This window comes from Bufo gargarizans, chromosome 8, assembly GCF_014858855.1.
Source record: "Bufo gargarizans isolate SCDJY-AF-19 chromosome 8, ASM1485885v1, whole genome shotgun sequence".
Classification (NCBI taxonomy): Eukaryota; Metazoa; Chordata; class Amphibia; order Anura; family Bufonidae; genus Bufo; species Bufo gargarizans.
Window position 1 is genome coordinate 6698342 of NC_058087.1, and position 18117 is coordinate 6716458.

Here is an 18117-nt window from a genome sequence, read left to right on the forward strand (position 1 = left end):
TCCAGGACTGTTCACTTGTTTCTCCTGCCCTATAGGTTGTACATGACCGCTGCTCCTGTGTGCATTCTCCTGTATTGTCTTTTGATTCTGTATGTATAAACAACCCCCCCAACGTGCGGCATAACACTTCCTGTCCTGGTTACTTTGTACGTAATAACAATGCAGAATAATATTCCAGTATTGCTTCCATATGTGTAGAGAAATGCACAGTAGTATGAAATCTGTTTGCAGGATAGAATGCTCAGCATCTCATTTTGTATGGGAGAGAAACCCCTTGTGGAGCCTGTTGATAATCTGAGCCACTTACTGTTATTTTAATACATGTACAGTATATACACTCATTGGCAAAAAAATAAATAAAAAATATCCAATGAAATAAAATAAACTTTCTAGGTGGGACTGTAATATGATATATGGAAGTGATTACAATATTAGAAGAAAAGAGAAGATTACTGGGGTTAAGTGTGCAAATGGGAGGAGGATCTAGGACCCAGTTAGGTGATTATAGCCTGGATACAAGATGAGATACAGCCTCTAGCCTGGATACAAGATGAGATACGGCCTCTAGACTGGATACAAGATGGCATACGGCCTCTAGACTGGATACAAGATGAGATATGGCCTCTAGTCTGTGTACAAGATGAGATGCGGCCTCTAACCTGGATACAAGATGATATAGAGCCTCAAGCTTGGATACAAGATGAGACGCAGCCTCTAGACTAAATACTAGATGAGATACAGCCTTTAGCCTGGATATAAGATGAGATACAGCCTCTAGCCTGGATACAAGATGAGATACAACCTGTAGACTGGATACAAGATGAGATACAGCCTCTAGACTGGATACAAGAAGAGATACGGCCTCTATCCTGGATACAAGATGAGATACGGCCTCTAGTCTGTGTACAAGATGAGATGCGGCCTCTAAACCTGGATACAAGATGATATAGAGCCTCAAGCTTGGATACAAGATGAGACACAGCCTCTAGACTAAATACTAGATGAGATACAGCCTTTAGCCTGGATACAAGATGAGATACAGCCTCTAAACCGGATACAGATGAGATACAGCCTCTAGACTGGATACAAGAAGAGATACAGCCTCTAGTCTGGATACAAGTTGAGATACAGCCTCTAGTCTGGATACAAGAAGAAATACAGCCTCTAGTAGGATTAAAGAAGAGATACAGCCTCTAGACTGGATACAAGAAGAGATGCAGCCTCTAGTCTGGATACAAGTTGAGATACAGTCTCTAGTCTGGATACAAGTTGAGATAAAGCCTCTAGTCTGGATACAAGTTGAGATACAGACTTTAGTTGGATTAAAGAAGAGATACAGCCTCTAGCCTGGATACAAGATGAGATGCAGCTTTTAGCCCTGGATACAAGATGAGATACAGCTTTTAGCCTGGATACAAGATGAGATACAGCCTTTAGCCTGGATACAAGATGAGATACAGCCTCTAGCCTGGATACAAGATGAGATAAGGCCCTCAGCCTGGATACAAGATGAGATACAGATGGCATGGAGGCACACAGGTTCCGTATGATGTTGCAGCTGGACCTGTAGATCCTTCACATGTATAGGTTACTGAGGCTGGCAACCCGCAGGTCCTGTAAATGCTCGATTGATGATAAATCTGGTGACCGATCAGCCAAGGAAGTGTTGCAATCTGGAGGAGACATTCCTGGAAACCCTTGCTGCATGAGGGCGAGCAATGCTGAAAAATGCCAGTTGGAAGTTCTGCCATGAGAGGCAACACATATGGCCTCAGGATATCCTGCACATATCGCTGTGTGGTTGGTGTCCACCATATTACTACTAGGCTGCCGTATGCAATAGCTCCCCAGATCATCACACCAGCAGGGGGAGACAGTGTGTTTCTCCGCAGCAAAGACAAAATTGAAGCCTTAACCCCTAGGTCTCCATATTCAAATTTAACTGTCATCTGGTCCCAAACAGAATTTGGATTCATTGCTACAGACAATACGGTTCCAGTTTGTAATGGTTCTGATTTCTCATTAACGACACCAATGCAAACATAGGCAATGTTGAGTGACTGACAATGGCAAGACATGTAATGAGCACCATGACACCAAATTTTCTTCTGCTAACCACTTGGAATTGGTCCAGGCAGAGATAGGAATGTTGTAATAAAGGTGCCACCTGTGCTCGGGATAAAGGATAATAAAACTATGGGAGCGGCTCGTGCTTGTTGTGGATCAAACGATTCTCTATACTGGTGGTCTGTCTGGGCCATCCAAAGCCTGTTCACCATGTGTGAATGCCCTCATGTGATATAACTGCATGCCAAGTTTTGCAGCAATCAGAAATTCTATCTGGGTGCAGTATTTTTTTTTTGTCAATGAGTGTATGTACTTATACAAAATGGTATTGATCCTATGCCTTTAAAGGCTTTTTTTTTTTTTCAAGACCCCTTGTTTTATGGTCCACAGGGGTTAAAAAACATAAAAAGACAAATTTTCTGTGCTGAGATCCTTTCTCTTCCACTTTCAATCCCTGCTAGATTAGCCTATCAGTGGCTTCAGCACTGATATGTGCAGTCACAACACATGACCTTTGCCAAAGACCATTGACTAGCTGGCAGTGGCAACATGAATGTAGATGGCATGTAACATATACAGTATGGACTGAAAACACAGGAGGAGTGAGATTGGTGCTGCAAGTGGAGCACTTATGACAGGTGAGTCTTTTGTTATCCCTGCACCGTGCCTAGCCATATGAAAAGGCATTCCTGGTCTCCGAGAACTCCATCAAATGGTGGTGTCTGTAGATCTGCATGTAAAACATGGTAGGTCTTCCATTCTTCTGGTATAAGGAAACAGAGGTGAAAAAGAATACATGGTCAGCACCTGGGACCACCACCAGCAAACTCTAAATCTGCTACCTATCTTGCTTCCCCACTCTGGTTAGCAGATCTAAGGATACAGCTAGAAGATCACCAGAGCCTGCAGCAAGCCTGGCTGTACTTGACTGCTAGGGATCCAGGTTATGTCTGCAGAGTAAGGCGACAGAAAACAGGCCCGAGGTTAAAGTTAGCAGAAGTATTGGATGCCAAGGAGTAGCAGGAGAGTAAAACAAGCCAGAAACTGAGCTAAGAGAGTCAATAGAAGACAAAACAGCAGACAAGGGTTTAAACCAGAAACAAGCGGAGGAGTCAAGAGCAGAAGAAACAGTTATCCTAATCAGTAATCAAAGTGTTAATCCAGAAACAAGCTGAGCAGTCAAAGCCAGGAGAAACAGTTATAGCCTAATCAGTAGTGTTGAGTGAGCATGCTCGGCCAAACAGCAGTTCAGCTCAAGCATTGCTATGCTCGGCACATCGCAGTGTTCAGCCGAATACTATGTATGCTCGAGCTCAATTGAACACAATGAAAATCAATGGAAGACTTGAGCATTAAACCAGGCACCCCCTGCTCTGAAGAAGAGAGGTTGTCTGGTTCACAGAAAAAGGTTAGAAATTGATGGAAACGCCACTGAAATGGTTTGAAAACAGCATGGGAAGGATGTCTGGATGCATCTTGGACTCCCATTACCTATGACATACAATAGACAACCACACAAAGGCTATATGCCAAAAGCCGGGTATGTGCAAGCCAACAATCTATCCATGAGACAGACACAGTCGGCATACCTTAGAATGGCAGCCTTGCGCACTATGTGACATTCAAAACCAGCTCTCATCTGACTGAGAGCCAGTAAGCCTCAAAGTTGGTTCATAACTTTTGGATGGCTTGGGTGGACCTGCCCATCTAGATCATTATCATGAGGGTGACAAAAAGGGATTAATCTAAAAACAAACTAAGGTCAATACACAAAAGATTTAACAAAAATGCAGCACTGTTCTGAGCAAATAAACCAACGAGAGACCTTAAAAGGGAAGTCAGCTTGACAATACCATTGGGGACAGGGACTGATGCAATATCTTAGCACTATGTAAGCAATAGGAAATAAACCATAAAAAACATATTCTATCTTTGGTGGGGTTTTTAGAGAATTCAACCAAAAATTTGTTCAAAAAATTTACGTGAGGCCCCTGCATGCACTGAAAATCATCCGAGCATTTTGTCCACAGTTCTGAGCTGGCAGGATCCCTCGCTGGAAAGAATCAGCATCTTACCGTGTAAAGCTTAACATCAGTGTTTTCTTTGTAGAAAAAAAAAAAGTCTACAAAGGGAACGTATCTCTGGAGGCACCAGCGAGTCTAGCTTCCTCTGAGATGTATTATGGGCATGGTGGAGATGGGCCAAGTGACACTCTTTGTCTCAGAAGGAGTAATATATAATGAGTTTGATACGTTTCATGGCTCCTTTATTTTAATGCTCTTTTTTTCATGTTTCCATTGGCTTTGAGAGTTTAACCACAAAAAAAACATAAGGTTTTTTTATGGGTACAGGCTCTATCTCTTACAAGATGCCCCCTCTGCTCTCATTCATTCCTCGAGAAAGGCGCCAGCATCTCTCGCTTCCTACTAAACATTTGGCGTCCATTTCCATGCTGTTACATCAGTCAGGACGATAGCCAAACCTAATCGTTTTTTAGTCTATGTCCCAATACACATTAATCATGCCTGCTTTCCTTAGTCTATCGCTTGCCTTGTGATTTTATCTATTTTATATTTCTTCTGTAATGATATTACACAGAGAGTTTTACGAGGGCACATTGGAAACTTTTTGGAGGGTGATGCCAAGGACCCTCCTCAAATTTCTTTTTTGACTGCACATGCTTCAACTGTGGAGTCATTTGGACATGTAGGATCTCAAATAGCCTGAGAATTACAGAACATTGTAAAACTGAGCTCTAGAGGTTATTGTCTATTGTTCCGCTCGCTAAACCAAAGACAGGTTTGCCTGTAATTTTTTTTTTGGGACATATAAAATGCATGATGTTTTGCATGTGCTGAACATTAAGCCGAGAGATGCTGACGCCCCTTCGCTTTAATAGTTGGAACAGAGCAGCTTATTGTCACATGCGCAGAGACAATTCAGCGCTGATTTTCATTTCCATGAGATTAAAAATGAAACATGTAACCACAAAGCTGGTTTATGTCATCCACTCTAGGCTCCAGCAGTGGTGCCAAAAAATAGACATTTGATAGGTTTGCTAGAGAAACAGATGCAGAAAATGCCATTCCCATCATTTGAACTACTTCTTATCTTAACTGAGAAGAACTTATAATACATGTTATTACTCTCTCTCTCTCTCTCTTTATTCCCAGTGAAACCTCTATGAGACAACCACAGGCCATAAAAATGGTCTTCTAGAGGTGGTCCTCTCAAGAAAGGGTGGTTTTTGCAGAGAGATGGTCTTTGTTATTTTACTCACCTTTCCCAGTGATTTCCTCCCCAGCCAATGGCTGCACCCTGTTTCCAGACATCTGGACACACTCATTTGTTGCTTCTCCAGCTTTCGATCTCCGTCAAGGCCCTGCCAGTCAAGACTGTGGCTCTTGGCTTTTCTGATAGCGCACAGTGGACTGTTGTCATGCCTTGCAGCTTATTTAACAGGGTACACTTTTGTTTCATCTTCTAGCCTGACGCTTCCTGACTGTTTTACTGGTGACCCCTGGCTGTGTTCCTGGTGATGATATTACTGCATCAGCACTACTGCCACCAGTCTGCAACTATTTTAGGGACTGTGAGCTGAGGAGTCTTCTGCAGCAAATTCCAGACATCCTTGCGGGAGTTAGGTGTGAAGATTGGTGGATCCCTTAGACTCCACGCCAAAATCTAGCCAGCGCTAAACATATTATGGTTTAGAGAATCCACATCTCCATGACCTTGCTCTCTGAAAGCAACCATCTCTTTGTGAAGACCACCACTTTATCAAGACCAGATTTTCTATAATTGATTTTCAGTTCCCTTATTGCCTATTGGCTTCTTTTATAGAACCACCACTCTAGAGCACCATTTTTAATGCAATTTTGAGTGGTCGTCTCAAAGAGGTTTCAGTGTATATGCATTACATGGACAACTGGACATAAGATCTACATCTCATTGATTAGATATCTCAGTCCTAAACCATGGACAGTAATACAAGTTTGGTTCCCCTTGGCTGTTATAACAAACTCTGATCTTTTACAAAGACCCTTCACTAAATTTGGAACTCAGTTGTGCAGATGTCCATGTAGCCGTAAGAAAATTAGTGGGACCATTAAATAATAGCAAACTCACTTTATAGGAAATTCAGTCCATGAAAACCAGCCCCATTAAATGCTCTGCCTAAACCAAATCCAACAATCATCACCACTCCTTTGGACAACAACTTTTTCTTGGCATCTGACAGGCAAAAATTAATTTTTATGATGGTAAAATGATGAAATGTGATTTATCACTCCAGAGAATAATGTTCTGCTGCATCAGTGGTATGGCTATGCTTCTTTGGATCTAGGCTCCAAGATAACCTGTGATCATAATATTGTTGGGGGATTCTTGTCCAACGAGTTTATACTACAAGATCTACAATAAATGTTTGAAATAGGGGTTCCACCTTTCTCCAGAAAGGGGGATTCCCAATCTTCCAAGTGAAGTGACCACTGTCCACTGCATCCAGGTGGAGAATGAATGGAGAGTTGGCTGCATATCTCTCCATTCACCCCTCTGAGACTCCCATACAAGGATTGGAGAGAGCTGTGCACACTGCGGCCACCTTTCCATTCATTTTCTACTTGAATGTGGCAGGCAGCTGCTTACCGAGCAAGACATGGATCAAGAGACCCATGTTGACAATTGTGTGTCCTAGAGGTGGGACCTGCATTTATCAGGGACTTATGGATATGCCATAAATGTTAAGGTGGTCCCTTTAAGGGTATGTCCATACAGAGTTTTGGGGCGCAGTTTTCAGTGTGTGTATTGTGCTGAACACCTTGCCAAATGTGCACTGCAGCCACTCCCATTGTTTTCTATAGGAGGCTGCATCGCAGGTCATCTGGCCAAGGATTTTTGATGCGCTGTTTTCCAGACCACGCTAAGAATGTATAGGTCCATTTTTTGTGCAGTTTCCACCCTGACCCCTCACAAGGCCACAACAGGAGCATTCTTGTGGTTAAAATATTACCTTTTATGTAAATTGCTCACAATTAAGAAAACATAAAAACTTTATATGTCAATACAGTATGTGTACTGTATGTGTGGTAATAAAAAACATTCCTCTACTTTACATGCTTATATTAAATGTGTCAGAAAGAAAATATCAGAATTAGCCATGGGTGTATCATCCAAAGAGATTTTAGCTTTATTTTTTCAGGCACTTTGTTCTAGTTTTTTTTTATTATTAAATTCTGCCAGCTGTCAGCTAAACAAATCTAGCCAGGTGGGGGTTCAACAATCCATAACTAAGAAACCTAGGAGTACAGCTGGCCAGTTCGCCTTCAGGAAGAATGGAAACAAATGGCAAGGCTGGATCATCTGAGCTGTTTTCAGAAAGGAGGAAAAAAATCTACCTACATTCCTTCTCTTTATTGTCTGATTATATGGAAGGGGTGAGGATTACGAGCAACATGAATTTAAAGAAGTTGTCCAAGATGATTTATAAATTGGGCACCATGTATCAGAAGGGACAACTCCTTTAAAGAGTATTTACACTTTTCAAAAACTTTTGATACATTATAGTGACATTCAGAGAGCTGTCCACCCTTTCCTTGGCTTGAATTTGGTTAAGGACTCCCATTTCTCATGAAAATTCAATTCAATACACTATTGGGATTTGATAGGCTGTCACGCACATCACAACCACTGGGTCGCGGAACACATAAGATAGACATCTTGTGACACAGAAAAAAAGGCGTTAGAAGTGTGAGGAGAGGTAGCTGTCTAAGCGCCTCTAACTCCTCATTTTAACGTTCGGCAGGTCATCACAGCCCCTGGGTCCCCACCGATACAAACTTCTGATATGTCATTCTGACATAACAAAACTTTTTGGAAAATGTATTTATTCTTTATAGGGGCTTATTTATTGATTGCCTACCCTTAGGATAGGTCATCAATGTCAGATCAGTCAGACAGCTGGCACCCCCACGATCGGCTGTTTAAGGCAGCCGCCGGTTTGGCCCAATGTGTATTTTCCAGCCCCTACATACTGCATTTCACCTTTCATGCACTTGACTGGTAGCTGAGTGGCAGCAACCTGGCACGGTCACTACACATGGGACAGAAAAACTTGTTCTTCTGGTTCTGTCCACTGTATAGTCTCCAGCGCTGGTGGGTGCCCAAAACAGCTGATCAAGCCAGTGCTGGGTGTCGAAACTCCACTCATCTGATATTGATTTCCTATCCTGAGTAATATCTCATTACTGGTAAACATCTTTAAGAAAATAATGGAAGTACTGTATGGCAGTGTTATGTGGCTGGTACAAGGGTATGGGCAATGTTAATAAATGTGCTGGAATTGCTATTTTGGATGAATTCACACACTGCAGAATGGCTGTAGATTTTATGTGAAGATTTCACTGTGAATTTGCAATGCATAAGGTGAAAGCTGCAATAAAATCCACTCCAAAATAGCTCATAGACGTTTATATTCAATGTTATTGCATTGCGATTAACTGATATTATTGACGATGGAGGTAAGTGGGACGATTTTCTTTTTATCCAAAGCCCAGGTCAAAATAAGTTTATAAAATAATGTTGACCTAAGGCCTGCAGGCAGTTTCTAGCAGTGTGATTTCACCACCATGATCATATTTTGGAACCTAATTAGAGTCTATGGTCAACAGTGCTGTGTCCCAAACTATAGCTTCATCGCAGGCTTGTCTATAGTTGAATTCCTTAGAAAGCACAAATGACTGCAGGCCAATTTAAGTAGCATGAACACACTACTAGAAAACTCCTGTGTAGCCTGGGACCACATATTTGTCTTTTAGGTGCTTGAATTTGCCAATGTTAGGCACATTTTGGGTGAAAAAATTGTTTTATGAGATGGAAAATTATTATGAACGATCACAAAACAACAAAAGCACAAAATTATAAAAACCCTATACATAATACATATATATATATATATATATATATATATATATATATAGTGTATTGTAGACAGTAAAAAGGCAAAATCTGTAGATTAGAAAAAAAAATCCTATAAAATTAAAAGATAAAAACAAAGTAAAGCAAAATAAAATGTCTGGTGTATTGCTAGTCTCATAAAATTCTACAGATAATTCTTCATTATGCTGCATTATTTATACCCTTTAATTTTACTATTTTAGAAGCCCCCCTCCACCCACAATTGAGTACAATATCTCATCTTATAAGTTGATTTATAAATGTGGATTTGAAACTGAACTTAAAAAAAAAATCCTCTTTATGTATCGAAGATCAGAGAAAACTGACCGTCTGCAAATAATTGTGCTCCTGTATATGAAAATGACTCTTTTCAATATTTTCTGTCAAAGCAAGCAATGTGTGTGCCTCCACCTAGGGGTCTTCTCCATCTACCCACAGCAAGATTGTGCCGGGCTCTGGAGCGAAGTACAAAACATATGTGCGGCTACCACAGGCAAAGCTTTCTGCCACATCCGTCCTTTATGGAGAAGGTACCAAGTGTTTTGCATTTGAGTGTAAAGTCTGTTGTGAGTTACAGAGATGTACTGTTCTTTGTTTTTATTTTTTGGATTTTCAGGCTAGATTAACTGGGCAGTAAATTATGAAACAGAGCTCTACTGGGGATAGGGAGTGGTGGATTCCTACACACTTTTTTTTTAGCAGGGGCATAATTATAAAGGGGACATAGAGCTTGTAGCACACCGGTCTACGGGGGAGGAATTCCTGTTCCAGCACTCCTTCCCCATGACACGCGTGCAGTGAAGGGAGGGGAGAAACCCTTCTTCCCCTCGAGGCACAATCTGGTCTCCTGCCTGGTGTTGGCTGGGATGTTAGATGAACAGGTAGCAGGGTGCAGGGTAGAAGAACAGAGGTCAGTGGTCGGAGTATGGAGAAAAATTACTAGGCAGTATTGAGTATAATAAAATCTCTTTTTACTGAGTAGATGATGGGGTTTGCAGTACAAATACAAGTAGTAGGCACAGTTCTAAAGTACTGCACATAGTAGGCTTTTCCCAGAGGATTTGTATAGGAGTTGGCTGTTATTTTGGTGTTCTCTATGGATACTAGCAATCTTCCCAACTGCCCAAAGGTGTGCAATCTCTGAATAATTTTCTGCAATTCCCAATTACAGGCAGCAGTCCTAGATCATATTGCCAGTCCGTCTCAGTAGTGTGTAGGGGGCCAGAAGCAAATAACCCTAACCACATGCAGTAAAGTCTAAAGTCATATGCGTGCATTACCTTTACTGTCTCATTCCAGCATAGCCTTTATGGTCCTCAACCTTTTGCAATAATTCAGCGCTTCCTTCTCTCAGAGGCTAATCCTTAACAAAGTTGCTTTTCGAGCAATTTTCAGTCTCTCATAGAATGGTGTTTGCCTGCAGAACGTCTGTCTTGGCCTACTTGGCAGCAGCATATGCAAACAAGCATCTTTTTCCTGCCTATTCACCAGAAGACTATCAACTAACCAGAGGAATCGAAACCAGCATCACAGTAAAAATTTTAACAGCTTCGGTAATGAACCATGGCATGACAACTCTTTGGCAGTGCACCATAGCATTTTAACATTAACTCTTTAGCAGTGAGCCAGTGGGTCACTGTAATTATGTTCCACTCCTTGGTTCTAGAGCCTGAGTCCCCCAAAAGATTTTTCTCTGGGGCTTATGAGCTTCAATTTACACCTCTGGACCCTGGGTTCACTATTAAAATACTAAACTTGAACTGAGAAGTCTTTGCATATAATTGTAGCTATTTCAGAGTTTTCTGGCCACGCTAGATAATTGTTTCTGGTGTTGACACCCCACTTTCTCAGTCCATACTCCTTTATGACATTTGCTGTGAACATCTTTTTGTGATGCATCCTACCCCTTTAATGAATGTTTGGGCTGATTATGATACAGCATCACAGCACTACATACAGTTAACACGGCTCCCCATGTGGTGCCTGGGAAATCTTCCAGCTCTTCTGGAAGACCTGGAGGTCTCTCCATTATCTGATCTGTTCAGTGCAGGTTGGTCCTTCGATTGCAGAGAATGGAAATGGAGAAGTTTGCATTCTTAAAGCATTTTTTGGGACCCAGTAGATCATTAAACCACCATTTTTACACATAACATACCTGTAGAAGAAAGTTTGTAATACATTTACTGTTCTGAAGTTGAGTGGACCGGCTTCCTGGTAACGTGAAGCTCCTCTTCTGAAAGTCCAGCTTTCTCCAATGTTACGCCCTTCACCAAGTTTCCAGCCTGACCTGACCTTTGCCTGATCTGTACTGTATACCGAGCCTGAGCAGCACGCCTTGACCTCGGATTGAGTTTGGATTGCACAAACTGTGACTGCCCTGACTACATTTTTGCCTGACACCACAGTGTCTCATATTAGTGTCTCTCTTGACCCCCATGGGCCTTGGGACAAGATCCACATGCAGATTAATGGCAAGTACAGGTGCAGCCTGCCAATTAGCAGTAATCCACATGTGGTCCGGAAGTCATTTCCCCATGATCCTACAAGGTAGGATTGTCCCCTTAACTTTCATTTGTAAACAGTATGCATTAATCACCCTTTAGTGGTGACTGCAGGCAGACAGAATGTCCGTGTAGGGCATTTGGAGGTCTATCTTAATATGAAAGTATAATAAGAAATCAATTTGCACAAAATGGTGGACTTTTTTTAGATTAAAAATATAATTAAAAAAAATGCTAATTGCAATAATACACTATAGTGGGCAAGACTGAGATCAGCTGGGTTATATGCAGTAAGCTCTTTGGAGAAAAAGCCCTAAAGGTATCACTGAAGCTTTGACTTGAATTTCTCTTTGTAGAATGATGACACGTACCTCTCCGTAAGGAAAGCTGATTTTAAGACCTAATTGTGTACTCAATGAATTGCCATCATAATTACTCCATGAATTGCCTTGACGTTAACATGCATTGGGGGTCAGTGATGCTAAAGCACTCTGGCACTTTTACATTAATGCTGATGCTGGAGATTCTCACTTGGTGATGTAGATAGTAAGTGACTAATTAGTAAATGACAAGACGAACATTATGGAGACACCGTGTAAAAAACAAAGGATCATGAAAATTCACTTCAATGCCATATACTTGAGTTTTAGAAATTAATTTTAAGTCATTGCGCTAAAAAAAGACTCTCATGCGAGATGTATGTTCTTGTGCCCAAGGGGATAGAGGATACAGGCAGTCATTTTTTTTTATCTCTCCACTCTTTTAAACCTCATTTGTGTTATAAGAGCTTTAAATGTGAGATGTAATGCTGTGCTGTTGAGGTCAATTATTAACTGCAGCAATCACAAGTTTTTTTTAACATGACATCCATGTAGCACCCCTGTAAACCAAGACCCTAGGGGAGAACTTGAACAGCAGTGCTGTTGCAATGTTTCACTGTGGCCAGTAGATGTCTCTCCTGCATTGCATGTGTGGATATAATGCTGTTGAGTTATATATGCTTTAGGACCTGTGGTCACATGGTCATCCTGCACAGGTCCTCAAGTCAGAGAGATTCAGGACATGCTCTGAGGGTTCTCCCTTGGTGAATAAGATGCCTTTACTGAGGTGGTAGTGTATGTTCTTAGCTTTGTAGAGAGCTGGGACTGGAAGATACTGCATTTTCAGGAGGTAAGGCAACACAAGTGCCAAGCTTTGATGATCGTGTACCTCTGGTGAAGAACGGAGCAATGGTAGCATCCAAGTCAAGAAGAAGCTGTGATGCAGCAACATGGAGACGCTTGTCGCATTGTGCATTGCACTGAGCAGAGGATAGCTGCAAAAGAGGATACAAAAGTATGCCAAGTAGGTCGGAGATGTAATTTGAATGGGGTATGAGCATTAGAGGCCACATAGTAGTGAGAGACAAACTGATGAAGGTTGAATGCCTTCTCCGTGAGAGGGTATTGTGAGGAGTTGGCTCCAACTGATTATCTGCAGAGGGCCATAGCAAGTACAGAGTGCTGAGAGCTGCAGTTGGGGACTGGCTACTAGGAGTCCCGAGGCTGAGAGAGGTAAATGCAAACAAGTAAGCAAGTAACAAGACCCTAGGAGATAATAGGTAGATAGTCATCATAAAAAAAATAGGGATAGCTGGTCAGGGGTGAGGAGATGTTCAGGGGTGTAACTAAAGGGGCGCAAGACCCCTCTAGGTGATATGGGGAGACTACTGTTATACATACTGAGTAATTTTGCATTGGGGTCCAGCTATATGAAACATTTCACATTGGGGTCCAGCTATATGTTAAGGCCTCTGGTGTAGTACTGTCCAGTTGACTAGGGGCTGAGCAATGACAACCTTATTAATTTTTATGTGAATATTGTCCAAATCAGTAGCTTAAAGGGGTTGTCCTGGTTCACAGCTGAACCCGGATATATCCCCATCTTCACCCCTCCGGCCCCTCTGATATGCTCCGATGCTCTCCTTTGCCCTGTGCTGAATCGCGCAGGGCAAAGGAATTTTTTGAGATCCGATGATGTCCCGGGCTCTCCATGGGGACTGCTAGGCAGAGGCTTCTGCCTAGCAGTGAGCCTGGTGACGTCACTGTCACTAATGGGTGGGCTTTAGTGCTGCCCTAGCCTGTAAAACAGCAAGGGCAGCACTAAAGCCCGCCCATCAGAAACGGCTGGGTGGAAGCTTCTACCTAGCAGGGTGCCAATGTAAACAAAAAAGCCCATGAAATGAAATGCTCCGATGGGCTCAGCATTGAACCCGGACAACCCCTTTAAGGGTCAATCAGGACTAATAATTTTCCTGAATGATAAAAATAACTCATTAGCTAAGGAATGAATGAGTTATGCAAAATATGGGAATTACATGGGGTGGACTTCACCTTTAAGTAATTAGGGCCCAGCTATAAAATGAAATCGTTGTTTTCATTGGTTCTGGGTGACTTTAATGAATGAGTTTTCAATATTCTGACATTTTATTACTCACCATAGCAACATGAATAAAAATAAATAAAATCTACTTCTAATCTCGGATATTTCTATGTATACAGCAAAGTTAATTGGGTAATTAAGTGTTAAATCGAGAAAACCTAAATCCGTTCCAAGTCAGTGAGTTAGATGGTCCTGTTCTTGGGGACTGTGTTATTTAATTTAAAACATAATAATCTAATTATGATTAATTACGTTATGTAATTAAGTTAAGGGAAAAACTGGAAAATCAGCACTTGACCGCCAATCAACATCCTTATCTGCCTTGTGCTTCTTGTGATGAACAGAACGATTTTCCTGTTTTTTTAGGAGAAAAAAGGATTATGCCCAAAAAGTTTAATACATAGTATATAAGGCCAAAAAATATATAAGGCCTGTTATCCTGCAAGTTGATCCAGAGGAAGGCAAAAATCCCACTTAAAGGGATTCTGTCACCAGGTTTGGGGCTATAGAGCTGCGGACATGTACGGCTAGATCGTCGCTAGCATGTCCGCAATATATGTGTCCTATAGGGCTGTGTGGTTTTAATTTCTTTGAAAAAGGATTTTATAGATATGTAAATGAGTGTTGAATGTGCCCAAGGGGCTGTACGAATCTTACTGGTGACCAGCCACGCCCGCCTGTGAAGGAGCCCAGCACCGCCTATGTCTCCTCCTTTCATCAACGATAGATAGCCGTCATCTCGCGATGCGCGAGCTCGCGCATGCGCAGTTCTTTCCCTTGGGCTGATGCCAGCACAGGGAAGGAGCACTATACCGGCACTGCACATGCGCGAGCTTACGCATCACGAGATTACGGCTATATATCGTTGATGAAAGGAGGAGACATAGGCGGTGCTGGGCTCCTTCACAGGCGGGCGTGGCTGGTCACAAGTAAGATTCGTACAGCCCCTTGGACACATTCAACACTCATTTGCATATCTATAAAACCTTTTTTTAAAGAAATTAAAACCACACAGCCATATAGGACACATATATTGCGGACATGCTAGCGGCGATCTAGCCGTACATGTCCGCAGCTCTATAGCCCCAAACCTGGTGACAGAATCCCTTTAAGGGGAAATAAATTCCTTCCCAACTCCATTCAGGCAATCAGAATAACTCCCTGGATCAATAACCCCTCTTTAGTATCTATAGCCTGTAATATTATTACGCTCCAGAAATACATCCAGGCCCCTCTTGAATTCCTTTATTGTACTCACCATCACCACCGCCTCAGGCAGAGAGCTCCAGAGTCTCACTGCTCTTACCGTAAAGAATCCTCTTCTATGTTTGTGTACAAACCTTCTTTCCTCCAGACGCAGAGGATGTCCCCTCGTCACAGTCACCGTCCTTGGAATGAATAGATGATGGGAGAGATCTCTGTACTGACCCCTGATATATTTATACATAGTAATTAAATCTCCTCTCAGTCATCTTTTTTCTAAAGTGAATAACCCTAATTTTGATAATCTTTCAGGGTACTGTAATTCCCTCATTCCCGTAATTACTTTAGTTGCCCTCTTCTGAACCCTCTCCAGCTCTGCTATGTCTGTCTTGTTTACAGGAGCCCAGAACTGTACACAGTACTCCATGTGCAGCCTGACTAGTGATTTGTAAAGTGGTAGGACTATGTTCTCATCACCGGCATCTATGCCCCTTTTGATGCAACCCATTATATTCACAGTTGCCTGACACTGGTTTCTACAGCTTAGTTTGCTGTTCACTAAAATTCCTAGGTCCTTTTCCATGTCAGTGTTACCCAGTGTTTTACCATTTAGTATGTACGGGTGACTTGCATTATTCCTACCCATGTGCATAACCTTACATTTGTCAGTGTTAAACCTCATCTGCCACTTCTCTGCCCAAGCCTCCAATCTATCCAGATCCATCTGTAGCAGTATACTGTCCTCTGTAGTATTTATACAGTATACTGTCCTCTGTAGTATATATAGATACAGTATACTGTCCTCTTCCGTGTCAATTACTTTACACAGTTTAGTGTCATCTGCAAAAATTGATATTTTACTGTGCAAGCCTTCTACAAGATCATTAATAAATATATTGAAGAGAATAGGGCCCAGTACTGACCCCTGTGGTACCCCACTAGTTACAGTGACCCAATCTGAGTGTGTACCATTAATAACCACCCTCTGTTTTCTATTACTGAGCCAGTTACTTACCCACATACAGACATTTTCTCCTAGTCCGAGCATTACCATTTTATATACTAACCGTTTATGCGGTACAGTGTCAAATGCTTTGTAGAAGTCCAGATATACGACATCCATTCATTCGCCGCTGTCAAGTCTAGAACTTACCTCCTCATAGAAACTGATTACATTTTTTGGACATGACCGATCCCTCATGAAGCCATGCTGATATGGCGTTATTTGCTTATTTTCATTGAGGTTCTCCAAGATAGCATCTCTTAGAAAACCTTCAAACAGTTTACCCACGACAGATGTTAAACTTACCGGCCTATAGTTTTCGGGCTCTGTTTTTGGACCGTTTTTGAATATTGGCACCACATTTGCTATGCGCCAATCCTGTGGAACACTCACTGTCAGTATAGAGTCCTTAAATATCAGAAATAAGGGTCTGGCTATAACATTACTTAATTCTCTTAGGATACGGGGGTGTATGCCATCTGGTCCTGGCAATTTGTCTATTTTAATCTTTTTAAGACGCCGCTGTCCTGGGTCAGACAGGGCACTTTTTTAATGGGGAATTTACTTTTACATTCTGCATTTCATCTGACATATTATTTTCTTCAGTAAATACAGTGGAAAAAAAATATTTTATAGCTTTGCTTTCTCCTCATCGCTCTCTGCAACTCCCCCCTCATCACTCTGTAAAGGGCCGACGCCTGCAGATTTATACTTTCTACCATTTATATATGGATGTAGTAGAGTTAACACTCATGCATTATGAGACATGTTATCTAAACTAAATGCATTAAGCAAACACCTTCAATTGCTTTTCAATGGCTTTTATCTCAAGATAACGCGATGAGTTAAGAAATTTGAGTTAAGAGCTTGAGTGCTAACCCTGCTACATCTGTAATTGAAGAACATTTTAGGGTTAGTTTTAATCTCTCGGTCTCTAGTTTGGCTGCTTTTATTTGTTTTTTACATATTCTATTTTTTTCCTTATAGTTTTTCAGTACTTCCTGACTACCCTTCTGTTTTAGTGATTTAAATGCTTTCTTTTTGTCATTTATTGCCTTCTTTACAGTTCTTTTTATCCACATTGGTTTCTTCTTGTTCCTTAACCTTTTATTCCCATAAGGTATGTACCTCTCACAATTAGATTTTAGGATGCTTTAAAAAATATCCCATTTTGTGGCTGTATTTTTATTTTTGAGGACTTTGTCCCATCACTTTATCAGAGACACTAAATTAGAACCTTTTGGATCCTGACATTTCAAGCAGAGAGCAAGATGTTGTAGCATTATATGTCATTCAGGCTGATGGCTCGTCTGCTATTTTTAAAGGGGTATTACTATCTCAACATTTATGGCATAGTGCTAGGATATGCCAGAAAAGTCAGGTGCATTGAATGGAGAGGATGCTGCGCAAGTGTGGCATGCTCTCTTTTACCTAAGGGGCCCTGTTATGGAGATAGGAATGGGTTCCATAGGTGGAACCCGCTCTTCTCTGACATTTATGGCATATCATGCAACATGCCATAAATGTTGAGATGGGAAAACCCCCTTAGGTGCCTATAGACTTTAGCGGAAAGTCACACCCGACTTCAGCAGGTTTTAATGCCAGCAGCGCCCCTTATTGAATGTCCCCTGAGGAAATTGGGTAATACAGCCTCTTTGAAACGCGTAGGAACATTAATAATCCTAGCATCTGGGAACCTGATCAATCCCTGAACAGCAGAACTGGTACCCCCTGGGTCAGGGCTGGATATAGGGCTCCTAGATCAGACGGGTGCTCTTCTTAGGCTACTTTCACACTTGAGTTGTTGTTTCCGGTATTGAGATCTGGCAGAGGATCTCAATACCATAAAAACATGTTTCCACTTAGTCCTCATGCATTCTGAATGGAAAGAGATCCATTCAGGATGCATCAGGATGTCTTCCCTTCTGTCAGCATTCTGTTTTGTGTCCAGGACAAAAAAAACTTAAA